Raw genomic sequence first — 16,961 nt, 5'->3', positions numbered from 1 at the left:
AACCTATTCAACTAACTACTCAACAATAGAGCCCTAATAATTACACTATGTTATGATACGCAGGACAGAAAAAGAAATTATATTCTTTGGGGGATTTAGCTCACTGGCACCGTGCCTCCCTGGCAACTGCAAAGTCCTGAGTTTGATATGAGTTTGATGCCCAGTAACCCAAAAAAAGGAAAATTATATTCTTTGGTTAAAAATAGAAACTTTAGGGCTGGGGATTTAGCTCAGTGGTGCCATCGCCTGCTTTGCAAGCTCAAGGTCCAGAATTCGATCCCTGGTACCAGAGGAAAAAAAAGAAAAAAGAAACTTCACATGAAAGAATTATTAAAATCAAACAAACTATATCTCACATTTATAAAGATCTTGGTCCATTCTAGTTTATTAAAATAATATAAAATTTATGATACACAATAAATGTCATCATGACTAATATAAAAATCTATATAAACATGCTGTTTTCCAAATCCCCATGTAATGGGGATTGAAACAACAAAGGACAATGTAGGCTGAAGTTTACATGTTCAGTCTCAGTTTACTGATGATAGATTCTATCGCTAATCTATACAAGATTCTATAACAACCATACACACAACACACTGACATTTTATCACTTACTAGTAACCTTAACAGGTAAACTTAAAGCTAAAAAAAAGCATTACTGAAATTTTATGAGTGCTCTAAATTACCAACAAAAAAAACCCATGGACAGTTCAATGAATATACTTTTGCCTTACAGCTAATACTTTAATTTTCAAGAACCACAAAGAAAAAAAGCAAAACTAGTCAGTAACAATGCCGCATCTAAAAGCAATAAACTCAAAATTAAGTTATAAATAATTTAAAGCATGTCATGAAGATGTATTAATAATTTATCAGATAAATAATTTACTAAATAATCAAATAAATAAATAATGAAATACATAAATAAATCAGCAAATAAATAATTCTGCAAAATAACCTAAACAATAAGCCACCCAAACAAATCGCAACCTATAAAACTACAATGATTTTTTTTATTCTGATAGTTTTAAATAAGCTAATGTACATAACTAAATCAACCCTTGTTAGAACTGGAAATATTTTTCAATGCTATCATAAAATCCTCATCTTAATTTTTAAGAATATATTTTCAATTTTTAAACAACTGCATAGGATTAGTTCTCATAAATTATTAGCATGATTATATCTTCCTCTATATTTCACACCTAGTATCTTTAACATATTTTCTCTCAAGTAGCTGGACATTTGGCAATGGTCTTCAATTACACTTTTTTTAACAAAGAGATACTTACAGTGTAGGAATACTACAGTCTGACAGTTTTTCTATCTTCACCAAGTTATTAGAAATGTTCTGCAGGGGAAAAGAACAATAAGAATAACCTAATTAGAGATGACATTTAATTCATTAGTGGACCATGATTCAAAATCCTACAAAATAACAATAGAAGTGGACAGCATTCCTTGTAAACTCTTTCAAGGTTTTAGAAGTCTTTAGTGGACTAAGTTCAATCCAACATAGTCAAGCTTTCTCTATTGGAGCTGATACAGAAGCTGTTACAATTGGCAGGATGTCAGATGTGAAAACAAAAAGTTAGAAGGAGGGCTGGGGATTTAGTTCAGTGGTTTCGCTGCCTGCTGTGCAAGCACAAGGACCTGAGTTCAATCCCCTGTACCAAAAAAAAAAAAAAAAAAAGTTAGAAGGACAAAGTGATTGACTGACATCTAATGCTATCTTCAATTTAGGAAGCTCAGAGTCCTTGAAAGAACATAGTAAGATCACTTAAATGCTACAATCTGAACACAGTCACAATCTAGCCCACCATAAGGTATCAAAACACAAATGACCTAAAAACAAGTCATCATTTATCTTAAGTTCTTACCTACCCAAAGTATAGTATTCTTGAAATCTGTAAATATGTCACAAACAATGACAGCTTTCCCTGTGGATATATGAACTTTGTGATAGGCTTTGACACATTTAAGGGAGTAAATTCAAAGGATAAAATACAACATTTGAAGAGAAGAAAACCAACATAAATCAAAGTACTGTATTTTATATAATTTATCTTCTTTTTTTTTTTTTGGTACCAGGTACCAAACTTGGGTCCTTGTGCTTGTGCAGCAGGCAGAGAAACCATTGAGCTAAATCTCCAACCCCTATATAATTTATCTAAATGAAGTCTTACAATAACCTTTCAAGTTAGATAATATTTTCCCTGTTTTATAATTGAGGCAACTGAGTTCAAGACAATTACAGAGACCACATTCAGTGCCCAAAAAGTAGGGAAGATTCAATCTCTTGTCTGTATAACTTCTATGTGAAGATTCATTGAACTATGAATTAGGAATCAATCTAAAACACAGAAAATTCTAAAATATACTATTTCACTTAAAGCAATGGTGCTCCACCACGGGTGATTTTGTTCCCCAAGGGATATATGGCAGTGTCTGGAGATAATTCTGGGTTTTGTCACTGGAGAGTATTTTGACATTAGTAGGAAAAGGTCAAGGATGCTACTGAACATTCTAACAATGCACAAGACAACCCATTCCTCAACAGAGAATTATCAGGCCCAAAATGTTAATAGTGTTGAGGGTGGGAAACCCTGGAGTAGAGCAGAAAGACTTCTAGTAGTATATGGTTTTCCCAAATAATATATATTTTGTTCAGGATGTGGAGTCTTTTTTTTCCATGTCTAACATTATATACAGTGAGATATATATCTTGGATAAAAACAACGTGTATCCTTGGGAATGCAAATATGTGGGAATTCCATAGTTTCTGCTCGTTTTTTATAAACCTGAAACTGTATCCCAAAATTAGTCTTATTAATTTTTAAAATGTGTATTCATCACTTATTTAACATTAAAATTATAATTAACTTTCTTAGAAGCAATACCAAAATTTAGTAAAGCTATAGTCACAAAGATGTTTTTAAAACTTTCATATATCAAAATTTTTTCAACAAAGTTAGTATAACAACATTAAAAGTTAAAATAATGATGCCTGTAATCCCAGCACTTGGGAGACTGAGGCAAAAGATTCACTGTGAGTTCAAGGCCAGCCTGAACTACATAGTAAGACTTTGTCTCTAAAACATAAATAAATGAAGTTAACTGAATGAATTCATCAAAATAACTAGCCAAGATATTTAATAATATTAAAAATTCACTGGTTTTGGTGGATGCTTATAATCCCAGCACTCTGAGAGACTGAAGTAGGAGGACTGCAAATTCAACCCCAGCACAGACATTTAGTGATTTGGCAAAGACAGGTCTTAAAATTTAAAAATGTAAAGGGTTGAGGGGGTGGTGGGGCTGAGTATGTAGCTCAGCATGAAGGCCCTTAGGTTCTATTCCCAGTACTACCAAAGGAAAAAAAATTTTTTTTCGTAGAGCTGCATTACTCTGATCCCATTCAATGTACAATCTTCAATGTTCTGCATTTTGCCTAAAAGGAATGAAGTGTTTTCTGAAATATTTGTTAAAATTATTAAAAGCACTTAACAAAATTCAGCAACTTAATCATCAGTTCCAGAAATTATTTTCCGTATCATTTAAAATATTATTTTTCAACAATTATTCTCTTTAGTCTCAACATAGTTTTCAGTTTTCAACATGGATCTAGCTTCTGCCATCACATAATACACATTTCCTTATATCAGACTGCTTATATTACCATAAAAAAAGGAAAAGCGAGGATATACATTTATTTCTCCCATATAATTTCCAGTAGATAGGAGTTCCAGTAGAGTTGGCAACTGCAAGTATTGACAACTCAAACTCCTCCCGCCATTTTGCTCTTCCATACTTTTTATTCAAAGTCATCTCATATTCCAAGAAGGTTGTAGGAATTCCAATGAATATTCCCACACTCCAGCAGGGAAAATCAAGAAAAAGGGGATAAACAGCCACATCACTCCCCTCTAAGTTTCAGCTTGCATGTCATAAACGATAACTTAGCCCTTTGGTTATACTGAACCACTTGAAAGGCTAGAAAATATACAGAAACAGAAAAAGAACCCAACACTGCCAATATGCCTAGCTATAAAAATGTGGTTCTCTTCTTGTTTTAACTAAGGAAGGAAGATAAGTTTTGTGAGGTAAATTATAAGAGACAGACTGCAATGGAGGTTACATTCTTTAAAGAAAATGCGAAACTTACACAAAGATTCATTAAGAAGTTCACTGCAAACTGTTAATATTAATAAAAATGAAGGAAAACCTATATTTTTAACAAGTAGGAGTTAAACAAATTTAAGAATAAGTAATCATCATCACTTTAAAAAATTTTACTGCAAATTAGTACAGACATTATGGAAAAAGCAGTCCTTCAAAAAATTAAAAATAGAGCTACTATCTGATCCACCAATTTAATATGAAGTGTATATCCAAAAGAAATCTGCATGTCAAGAAGATATCTGCACTCTAATGTTCACTGCAGCACTGTTCACAAAAGACAAGAAATGAAAACCAAAGTGCCCATTAACTAATGAGTGACAAGAAAAGTTTGTATATACACACAGTGAAATACTATGTGGCCATTAAAAAAAAGAAATCCCTCATTTGCAACATGCATGGAACTGAGGTTAAGTAAAATAAGCCATTCACAGAGACATACCACATCATCTCACTCAGATGTAGAATCTAAAAGCACTGAGTTCATGGAAGTTGAGAATGGAATGGTGGTTATGCAAAGCTAGGAGAGGAGAGAGGGACGGGGAAATCTTGATCAACGGATACCTAGCTACCATTAGACAGGAACAAGAAGTTCTGGTGTGCTATTACACAGCTGGGTGACTACAGGTAAGAATAATGTACTGTACATTTTAAAAAGTCAGAAGAAATTTGAAAGTTTTTACCATAAAAAAATAAATATTTGAGCAGATATGTTTAACCTGATTTAAACATTACACAATGTATACGTGCATTCAAATAACATTACACTATAAATACGTACATGTGTTGTGTTTTTATGTATCCTTTTAAAAAATAGGGGCTAGGAATTTGCAGCTCATAGATCATTTGCCTATAATGTGCAAGATCCTGGGTTAGAACCCAACACTGCAAAAAACTTCATGTAAGTTTTTTTAAAGAATGCAAGATTGATTTGAAAACAGTCTGGACAAAGGAATAAAATATTACAAAAAATAATGTCTTAAATTATGAGAAAGTGGGCTGGGGATTTAACTCAGTGGTTCTGCCACCTGCCTCTCAAGTGGAAGGTACCGAGTTCGATCCCCGGTACCAAAAAAAAAATTATGAGAAAGAAAAAGTGGGTTTTTTTTTAATTCAAGGAATATAGATGTTACATCAGAAGGATGTTCTTTAGTTCAGTTATTCTTAAAATCTGTTGTAATATCCTAGACAAACACAAATGGAATGGAGAGATTATCTTTATCTTTTTAACAAAATCTACAGAACATTCCAAAATAAAATTCTGAGAAGCATTCAACTGGAGGAAAAATGCTGTACAATTAAAGCAAATATCTAACATTTAACAATGATATGGAGAAACACTTAGTAGTAAATGAAAAATATAGGACATCCATTATATATAAATATTTACAAACACACCATTGTGTGTGTGTGTGTGTGTGTGTGTGTATTTATTTATTTTATAGTCTCGGTCCCTCTCTAGATATAGATAAATGATGGTCTGTGTTTATATATATATATTATCTATACATAATCACAGACCATCATACATTTAAATATGGAAAAAGATTGAGATTAAACAAAATTTTTAAAAATGAAATTAAAATGATAATAGTTAAGCTCTGCTTTGAGGAAGAATCACTGTTTTCTCCATACATTTCATTATTTTTTAATTTTTCTACATGAACCACACTATTCTTGTTTTTTTGGTTTTGTTTTGTTTTTTGTACCAGAGATCGAACTCAGGACCTTGCACTTGCCAGGCAAGCACTGTGCTGCTGAGCAACATCCCCGGCCCATGAACCACACTATTTTAATGATTACTGTTCATGAATGACTTTCACCAACCTCAAAAAGCAATCTGGTACCCTACACAAGTGGATAAAGTCAGGCTTCAAGTTATTTTATTACTTGAAATTTGCTTATTTAAAAAAAAAAGGGTGAAGAGTCTCTAACAGGGCTATACCTTTACCAGTATAAATACACATTTACCAGCAAAATACACATTTTTCTTTACTTCATAGTAATAACCCAAACTCTTTGTGCTCAACTTGTATTCAACTTACTAGCAATCACACATCATGTCTGTCAGCTTGTACAAGTCATTCCCAACCAAATGCTACATCCATCATTCAAACAGTTTACCTGTCTGTGGCCAGGGATTTAGCTCAGTGGTTCCTGCGCCTGCCTCGCAAGCACGAGGTCCCGTGTTTGATCCCTGGTACCCAAAAAAAAAAGTTTACCTGGACATATGGATTACTTTGTTTGTCTGATTCTGTGGAATTTACCATTTGTCCTTCATATTTCTACAAATCCTTTCACTTTCTGTATTTCTTACGATTTAAAGAAAACTTTTGCCCTGCTATACATTTTTTTGGTTACTTATATAGTGAACACATGTAACAGAAATTACATCTTGTATCTTTATGATTACATTGCATTGTCTTGAATTTTCTGGAGTTATTACTGGGTATACACAAAATTATACTGTGGATATTAATTCTGTTATATGAGTGTCTCAAAATTACCATTAATAGAGTCTAAAATTTATACTTCAAAGTTCTCTATACTTTCTATTGTGATTTAATTTCCTAAACTATCACACCATAAAAAATAGAAAAAGAAGAAGAAAGTAATTTATTTTAAACTACTAACAAGTACACGGGGTGAACCAAAATAGCAATGAAAAAGTAATACATGCACATACATGCACACACACGAACGCACGCGCTCGCGCGCGCGCGCGCGCACACACACACACACACACACACACCCATAATTCTATAGAAAAACCAGAAGGTAAAATGTCACAGTGGGCAGGGATATTCAAAGACAGATCCTTGACTAAGACCAAAATCACATACAGCTAGGAAAGTAGTTGTCACCCAAGGGAAATATTACCCCTAAGGAATGTGTGGTAATATCTGAAGAAATTACTTTCACTTGTCACAAACGGACGTTATTAGCCCAGTGTGGTGGCGAAAACTTGTAACCCTAGCACTCAGGAGGCTGAGGTAGGCAGAACACTAGGAGTTCAAGGACAGGCTGTGCTACATAATAAGTTCAAAGCCACCCTAAATAGCATAGCAAGACCCTGTCTCAAAAAACCAAACAAAGAAACAAAAACCAAATGGGAAGTACTATTTGCATCTAGTGCAGTCATGGCAAACCTTTTATAGTTTTCAGTGACCACAAACAGCCTGCTGAGGCACAAGTGCCACAGGTTCACCACCACTGATCTAGTGGGTAGTGACCAGGGATGATGCTAAACAACCTAGTATGCACCAGAATATCCCCCAAATGAATTCTTCAGTCTATAATGTCAAAGGTACTAGAATGACCAGTAAGAGTTAAAAAGAAGAGATAGAATTTACACAGAATGGAATATTGAAAAAAACAACAGATGGCCATTATACATATTTTTAATATGGCTAGAAAAAGAAGAGTGGGAAACAAGAGTGCAATAACATAACTGGAAGTAAGCTGTGATGGACACCAACAGAAGTCTGAAAAACCAAGAAGATATGGAAAAATAGCTAAAATAACAAAAGTATTAAAAAGCAGAGGCACAAAAGCCTTACTAGACCAAACTGAAGACAGATGAGGACACCAGTGTCCAGATAAACAGAAAACTAGGTATCTCTATACCATTGTTTTAATTATTTAGCTATCAAGAAAGTACAAATATCCACGTTAGCTATAAGAAAATAAAAGTGTGAACTTCAGGAAAGAGTAAGTACACTCAAAAACCAGTCTTCATCCTGAGTGTATATCCCTAACACTGGTGCAACTGGACTTCAGGAATTCACAAGGCTCAGGAGATAAGACGGTAAGGAGATTAACAAAAGAAAACAGCCGAACAAAAAATGGTGAGTCAGGGCTGTATTTTCCTATTGACAAGAAAAACACACACACACACACACACACACACACACACATATCCTTGCTGTTACCACTTTGTAGTTATACCCAACCTCAATACCCTTAATATCTCTAACCCCTGACAACAACTGATCTATATCCCACTTCTCTAATTTGAACATTTTTAGGATAGTTTCAGTTCGCCCAAGATTATAACCACAAAGCGTCCTTCCTGTAAGTTCTCAGACTAAATCATAATATGTGCCTGATCCAATAAACCTTGTATGAAGATGTCACCGAAAGAGCTCTTAAACTGCTAGGCAGGCAAGGGGACAAAGCACAGGTAATTTGTCTGTAAAAGAAAATAACTTCAACCCAGGGTTCAAAGAATCTAGCACTTTTCTAAAAAGAACTACTCCAGTCCAAAAAAAGAAAAGAATAAATAATCACAACACATACAAGGATACCATATACAATGAATGAGAACCAATACAAAAGATAAAAGACAAAATTTTATATATATATATAATATATAATTTCAAGAAAAAAATGTAACTTTAATTCAATATAAAAGCTAATAGAGTTGATACAAATCTGTTCTTTCACAGAGAAAAAAGAATAAACACAAAGATTATTTTAAATTCTATCCAGTGCTGGGGATGTAGCTCAGTGGTAGAGTTCTTGTTTAGCATATGCCAGAGAGGGAGTATCTGAAATTCAATTCAAACAAAGAAACAATGCAAAAGCAGTTACCAGATACAAAGAATAGAAGAGAGGAGTCTAACAAAATACATCTGGAACTTGACAAAAGACCATTCTTTACACTGCCAATGCACTGGAGAAACTTTTGAAAATTCCAAATGAAGTTTCAAAAAATCATATTTAGATGTCATGGTAATGTCAAATTGCTATAAAACTTTCTTGATGTAGCCAGGCATGGTGGTATGTGCCTGTAAATCCAGCACTCTTAAGAGAATGAGGGAGAAGGATCAAAAGCCTGAGCCCAACAGGGGCAACTTGGCAATTCAGCAAGAAAAAATAAAGTTTCTAAATGTTTACTCTGAAATTCCGTTTTTAATTCATCACAGACCAGTTAAGTCAGTTTGTAGACCAGCACTGATCTGAAGACCACACTTTGAGTGGTACTGATCTAAAACACAAACAGATCAATACGATAAAACAATGTAAGAGAAAAATGATAATGTATACAATATTCAAATAGAAATTGTTTAAATTTTTGCATATCAATTGAAGACACAGAAGGAAAGTCTGAAAGGCAAGAAACAAAGACAGTAAAACTCCAGGAAAATATGTAACTCTTCTGTTTAGAGGCTACATCACCACAATTAGCACAACACAATCCCGAACTAGCATTATCTATTATATTTTAAACAAAGAATAAGGGCTGGATGTACTCTAGATGAACAAAGCACTGACAAGTGAATTAGAAAAGAAAAGTAATTAGGAAAATAATAATAAGGAAATTATTTTTATAGGAAAATAATAATAATAAGGAAAGTAATTAGAGACCAAATTTCTAGAGCTAAGATCTCACAATAGATATATGCTATCTCTACTGCCAAAATTGTGTTTAGCTTATTAAATTAGGATTATTTTTAATGTGTAACTTATGAAATATAGAAATTAAAACCTTATATTAGCAGAGGCTGAATATATTTTTAATTATATTGAAATGAATAAGATTCCAATTTCCATTAACTATTTTTATTCAATGTTAGGTGAACTACATAATCCTGAGGCATATTTTGCCTGTCAGATTCTCCAAGCACAACAGATTTCTTTACTTTTAAATGCAGTTCATTTAAAGACCCTACTCAGATTTCTAGCAGAAGTCAAATGTAAATTCAAACCTACCTTGTAAAACAGCAATTATAGCATCACACCTCCTAAGAATCAGAATATCTACATAAATGTTTCATCATTCTTCAAATGTTTGACACATATCTAACTGAAGCATCACAACAACCCCATGGGATTCTGGTTTTATGGAATAGATATAGTAACAGCTAAAAGCTTAGACTGTGAGAGAACATGGCAAATAGTATCAAAAAATGTATGTAAATTGAATGTAACAACATAAAAAGAAAAAATATCCAAAATCTAATCAACAGCTGCTTCTTAGCACCATTCCTCCATAATATAATATTGAAAAGACAATCATTAGGTATACCCAGAAATTAACTACATAAAAGGATGCATTCATTCAGTGTCACCAAATTCAAACAATTTAACAAGAAAATGTCTTAAAACAATCACTTGTTGAAGTTAATAATATTCATATGCCATCACCTCCAAGAACATGGAAAAAGAATTAAAGTAAGAAAAAACGGGCTGAGTGATTAAAACTTCCATTGCATATAAGTAGTTTGAGACACTTGGAAAAGCTCAGTGGCAAAATCCTTAAATAAAAAAATTATTTTCCAAATTACTTTATAGCTGTACTAAGACAAAGGTAATGTCTGAACAGATACAAGACACAAAGCATCTTAACTTGGTGGTTCAGAATGAAACTGGATTTAAGGATGAAATATATATATAGTGGAGTTTTGTTTGTTTGTTTAAAAGGGCATTACAGCTAGATACAATGTTTGGGGCAGGAGAATATTTAGCCTTATATTTTCAAACTTCGACAGCCAATACCAAGTTTAAGTATCAGTCCATTCTGACATTAAAAAAAAAACAACTGAAATAATTCACGATGCCTTTTGAGTTCCTGAAGTCATAATTACACTGCATGTTTTAGGTTGCTTCAGGTTGTGTAGAAAGAAAAGGGCAGGATTTTAAACATTTATCTACATAAGGGCCGGGGATTTAGCTCAGTGGCACCATGCCTGCCTCGCAAGCAAAGGCTCTGGGTTCAATTCCCAGTACCCCCCCCCCAAAAAAAATAGAGAGAGAGGCACTTTCACGTATAGAAAATGTTCTCCAAATCGTATTCTTTTCACTTGTATTTAACCCTACTTAAAACATGGAAGTTGCATAAAATTCTTAAGATAAACTACAAATTAAAGTACTTTAAAAAGTTTTTTAAGTAGTAAAAGCAAGCCACAACATCTTTTTCTTTTTCATCCATAAAATCAAGCCACAAAGTCAAAATTCTTTATCATAACACTTGCACTGCCTTAAAATTTCAGAAGTAGCCAGGAATGGTGACAAACACCTGTAATTCCAATGCTCTGGGAGGCTGAGGCAGGAGGATTACAAATTCCTGGTCTGGGCAACTTAGTGACTTAACAAGACACTGCCTCAAAATTAAAAATACAAAATAAAGAGCTGAGGGTGTAGCTCAATGTGAAGGCTGCGGGTTCAATAAACCCTGGTACACAAAAACAAGCAAACAAAAAACACCACATTTCAGGGGTAACAAAAACAGCAGGTAGTAGTTCACCTCTACATCTGTCAAAAGACGTGACTGTGACATAGAATAGGGACACTCAGGAAGACAAAAGACGGTAAAGTCCTTGGGCCTTACTCCAGGACCAGTTACCTTCCTTTGCTAACAGTGAATGGAGTGTGCCCTCCCCCATCCTCCTATTCTCCTAGCAAGGACCAGGGGAGCTATAAAACCAGGAAGGTGCATGAAGTCTCCAAGAATGAGAGCAACTGCTGATCCATATACACTATTATACTAAGAAGAGTGAACAAATGGCACCTGTAATATTTATTTTAAGACAAAAGATGTTAATGCATGAGTTGGTTTTTTTCTAAACTAAAACTTTAATATTCAGGTTTAATTGCAGTGTTGGCACTCGCTGATAAATAACGTTTTGAGTTGCAGTCTAGGCACTCATCTCTAAAAGGTTCACCATTATTGTCTAGGAAGAAGCCCCTTAAAACACAAGGAGGTTTTCTTTAAATGCCATACTCATAACTCAGTAGAAAATTACCAGCTGCTAGCCCATACCAGTGGTGCCACAAAAGTTAGGACCCCTCTTTTGTTAACAGGCCAGTCTGATCTTCACCATCAGAGCAGTGCCCTCTTCAGTTCTTCTTCTCAAGATAAAGTCCTTTCCTCGCTCTTCTTTCTCAAAGATTTTGCCTATAAATGTGTGCCATTGCCTGTTTTCACTTCTATTTTCAGTGAACGAAGTGCCCATGTGCATTCTATATCAAGCTTACTAGAGGTAGATGCTAATAACTAAAATCAATGACTAAGATCATCAGTCAAAGAACCAAGCTTTCTTGCCAAAATACCCAACAGGTAATGAACTCATATATACAAGAGTCTAGGAACAGAACCTAAAATCATTAGAATAAAGTTTTCTTCCAAAATGAGTATTTTATAAAACAATCTTGTTAACTTCTTTTCCATTCCAGAATAACTCACTAAAATTGATACCTGAAAAGATTGCACCATATTTACACTACTTCACAAATCCAACTCTAGAAATAATTGACCTTGCCTCAACATTTTATGCCTTTTATGTTGAAAGGACACTGTAACTTCCTAGGTTTAAACAGCTGAATCCATCAAAACACTAAATATACCAAAGACTAAGACCACTTTTGATATGGGAAATAATACTGGAAATGAAATGTGAAATATATCTCCCAACCTGTTAGCTGTCTGATACGCCGAGCACATGTTCTCTAAAAATCAAAGAATGAATTCTAGGAACAATGATGGTTAAGAGTGGGAAGATATTTGATAGGATAGCTCCTGAGAGGGAGGAGGGGTCCTGAATGGGTAGCCAGGGACTCCAAGCTACAGGGGAGTTTTATAGAGTGAAACCCATGTGGGTACAACGTGCGCTATAGACATGATCATAGAATGAAGTTATGAGTACAGTCACTTAGGTAACAGTAGTCCAACTGGGAAACAAGCCAACAACAAAGACTTCTAGGAAATGGTGGGTCTAGAGGTCTCTGGTCATCCCAGGGTGGATGTGTCTATCTAGACTTCATTAGGCCCAGTGTTTGTCTTTTGAGGAAGTATGTAGGTCTGGTCATCTTGTCTTTATCGTGAGGCCTGTTCTCCAACAGATGTCTCCAGCTGCAGTCGTGGAGTGTTTCACTCTTGTCCTGACTCTCTGGAGGACCTACCCCTATGTGATTGCCGATAATATTTTACCTAACTCAGCTGTCTATAATACTTTGACTTTATACATACATACACACACGCGCATGCACACAGACACAAACACACTAGTGAGGTGTTCTTTTCAAAAATATAAGTAACATTTTTGAATGGTTAACCCTTAAAACATAAAATATATTATATTTTGGAAGAATACTAGGTAACCATGTTATAGATAACTTTTTCAGCAATTAAGGACTAACTCTAGTATTAAATTACAAATATTACCAAGAAAATCAAGCGGAAATAGTTCATGCCTTGTTCTCACCTAATTATAAAAATTATCTTAAAAGGTTATGTGACTTCTTTCAAATTCTGTATAAGGTTGTAACTATTCATAATTATATATTTAAACTTAAATTATATTAAATTAAATATACTGAATTTAAATTATCTTTACAAATTTTTATAATTAAGCAGTCATAATTTATATGAAATCCTTTAAGAAAAAAATCAGATCTAATCTAAAATTTTAAGACCTTTTTAAAAATAAACTCATTAATTTCTATTAGATTAACATTTATATGTAAAAAGATATAGGTTATTACTTTTCCACTTAAGTTCTCTTTATCAAGGGTAAATAAAAATCATTAAAGGTTATTTTAAGTTTTTAAATTTAAATTAGTAAATTTCCTAAACTTTGGGATAATTTTTTGTAAATCCTTGTTTAAAAATTATAAACTGCCATATAATTATAAATGCAATTTTAATGTGTTAAGATAATTTAAATTCAAAGACATAATGAACAATCATTATAACTTTTAATTACATTGTATTTGAGAAACTTTTATTACTTTAAGAAAAGAATTACAGGTCACCCACCAACTCCACTTCATTTTACTGTCAAGATATTTTACGTCATACAAAAACTAATCTTGTATTCTGGAGGAAAAAACACTCTGATTTTGATGTTACATCCATTTTCTCTCTTCAGTAACATTTACAGAATTTTCACAGTCAAGTATAACCTATTCAAAAGAAGTTAACAAGAACTTTAAGTACACTTTACCAGTAAACATCTAAGACCCACTTAGCTAAATTTAATTTCCCAGTTACTGAAAAAAATTATTTAAACTACTGTAATTAAATATTTTTATAACAAAAATCAATCTAACAAAATATCTAAATAAGAGAAATAGTTCATGTTTCTGTTAAAGGCCCAAGTATTTCTCCATATTCTAATACAGAAAAATCAGAAGACAAACAAGAGTTCTTTATGAACAATTTCACTTATGTGAATGAAGCACAAATGTAATGGTTGCTGCTACTCAAAATAGTTTCTTCACAATTACAAACATAAACTAAATAATAAGTAAAAATATGTAGTTTTTTTCCACAGAAAGCCAAGTTAACAACTTAGGAAAAAATAAAAAGAAATACAAAATATTCAACATGTTATTCTAAATACTCTGGATAAACCATGCATGAGCTTTATCAGGATGAGCAATTTTAATACTGTAACACAATATTGTTGTAAGTACGCACATTTCCATTAACTATAATTTATAATAAGTAATATTCAAATTATGCATTCAAATCTACATAAATATGAAACCATCTTTGCTTCCTATTATGTGTATTTATAAAACAATAAACATCACACTGAACCCCACTGTTCACCACCGCCTATCATAAACTTGGTATGTGGCCTCTTAATTCATTTCCTGGCTTATTTGGATATGTAAGTAACAGCTATATTTTGTGTATTTTTCAAGTAACATAAATGGTATCTTATTGTAAGTATTTGCTTCTTTTATTTTGTATTTTTGGAGTGTGTGTGTTTTGCTTGTGGGGATTGGGGACTGAACCCAAAACCCTTCCATTAAGCTAAATTCCCAGCCTTTTTTGCTTCTTTTAATTTAGAGACAGTGTTTTGCTATGCTAGGCTTGAACTTAAGATACTCCTGCTCCGGCTCCTTCCTGAGTAGGAAAGGCATCCTGGTTCTTCTAATACAACATGACTTATAATATCTACTAATACATCTACTAATCTGTTTCCTCTTAACTATTATAAAGCATTGAAACATATGTATACCATATTTTTTTATTCCCTACTGATGAACACTTAGGTTATTTCTAATTTTTCACTATTATCAACTATCCTTAATAAGGTCTCTTTGTTCATACAAAACACCTTCTCCTACAGCAGGGTCTCAACTTTAGATTTATTGACCTTTGTGGGCTGGATATTTATTTCATTGTTGGGATATGTCCTATAAATTATAGGAATTTGAACAACAGCCCTGGCCTCTACCCAGTTGATGCTAATAACATTCCCCAACTGTGACAACCAAAAATGCCTCCAGACATCACCAATGATGCCTAGTGATAAAACTGCCCTCTGTTGAGAACTGCTGCTTTAAAGTACGTAAGTGCATACAAAAGTAAAATTGAAACCAGCTGCGACAGCATAGGTAATCCCTGTACTGAGGGAGGCTTGAAGCAAGAAGATCACAAATTTCCAGTACTACCTGGGCAACTTTTCAAGATCCTGTTTTAAATAAATAAATAAGGGGCTGGGAGGGACAGCAGGGTATAATAGCTCAGTGGTAGAGTACCCCTGCATTCAATCCCCAGCACTGTGCCAAAAAAAAGAAAGAAAGTAAAATTGATGGGTTATATGTATATTTTCCATTTTACTGGATACTGCCCAACTGTTCTCCAAATAGCTCTATCAATTTACACTCCCATCAGCATACAATACCTCTGGTTTCCAAACATCCTTGCCAAAACTTCATAATGTCTGATGATGTAAATTTTTCCAATAAAATAAATCAATAATTTTCCAAAGGGAGAATGCCACTGGAACTTTTCAAAAATAAGTGATACCTATAGGCCACTTCTTAGAAATAACACTCTAAGAGGAAATCACCTACATTATACTTATACATTATACATTATATTCCCTTTACCTCTTTTCTGCTAGGCATTTTTCTTGGCATACATACTATTAATGTTAGTATAATAAATTACTTCTAACATTTACAACTTATTCCCCCTGGAAGCTTTGCAATTGTGATACTTGATCCATATTTCCTAATGAATCTTCCAAGACCAAGCAAACTCACTTGAAATATTTTGATTGATGTCAAACACTTATCATAAAAATTACACTTTTAATTCCTGGCCTGTAAATATAAAAGTAGGCTAGACATACGGAACTGGACATTCACAATATTTCTAAACCCCATCCAAAGAATCTATTAAATAAGCAAACTAAAATGATTCTAAAAACGGACTCAGACTGAATCAAAATGGTAGACTAAACACACATCTTGCTTTCCCCAATCCACAACAAATCCACAAAAATTACACCTGAACTTTGTATTTTCTAATTTGTAGTCCTATGTAAAACTCAATGTTAACTCCTGTTCATTAGCTCTGTGAGCTGCCTGTTGTTTAGACATTATCACTTTGTATAAACAATCTTGTATGGGGTTGTTACTGGCAAACATATAACCTTGTGTAAGGCTACAGCACACTGAAATGATTAACAAACCAGACTAGAAAATCAAGACAGAACAAAAACTAAAAGAAATAGCAGAAACAAAACAAGATCATCCTAAAGTTAAAAAAAAAAATTGCTGCAAAATAAGAAATGCTCTGAGACAACCCAGAGTGGGAAAATTTTTTTACCAGCTATTCAGATAAAGGACTATTATCTAGAATATATAAAGAACTAAAAAAAAAATCAAACCCCCCCAAATTTAAAGACCTAATCCCAAACTGGAAATAAAAACACACTTCTCAGATGAAGAATCAGAAACAGCAAATAAATATATGAAAAAATTTTCAACATCACTGGTCATTTGTGAGATGCAAATTAAAACAACGCTGA

At 33.5% G+C, this 16,961-nt stretch overlaps 1 protein-coding gene across 12 annotated transcripts in view; it reads right to left on the bottom strand.

The window, feature by feature from the left end:
• The window catches only part of Tbc1d5 (TBC1 domain family member 5), a 630,984-nt gene that overhangs the window by 579,190 nt on the left and 34,833 nt on the right, over positions 1-16,961 (bottom strand). For 11 of the 12 annotated variants that reach the window (XM_087181487.1, XM_087181491.1, XM_087181488.1 and 8 more), the window contains exon 2: positions 1,299-1,357. The exons of the other annotated variant lie outside the window; for it this stretch is intronic. The gene's annotated coding sequence lies outside the window, so the exon portion shown is untranslated. The remainder of the gene's footprint in view (positions 1-1,298; positions 1,358-16,961) is intronic. 12 annotated transcript variants of the gene reach the window in all.

The sequence above is a fragment of the Heterocephalus glaber genome, unplaced genomic scaffold, assembly GCF_053883595.1.
Source record: "Heterocephalus glaber isolate CG9 unplaced genomic scaffold, H.glaber_assembly_v1.0 deba00001472, whole genome shotgun sequence".
Lineage (NCBI taxonomy): Eukaryota > Metazoa > Chordata > Mammalia > Rodentia > Bathyergidae > Heterocephalus > Heterocephalus glaber.
This window is presented reverse-complemented; position numbering and strand designations above follow the sequence as displayed.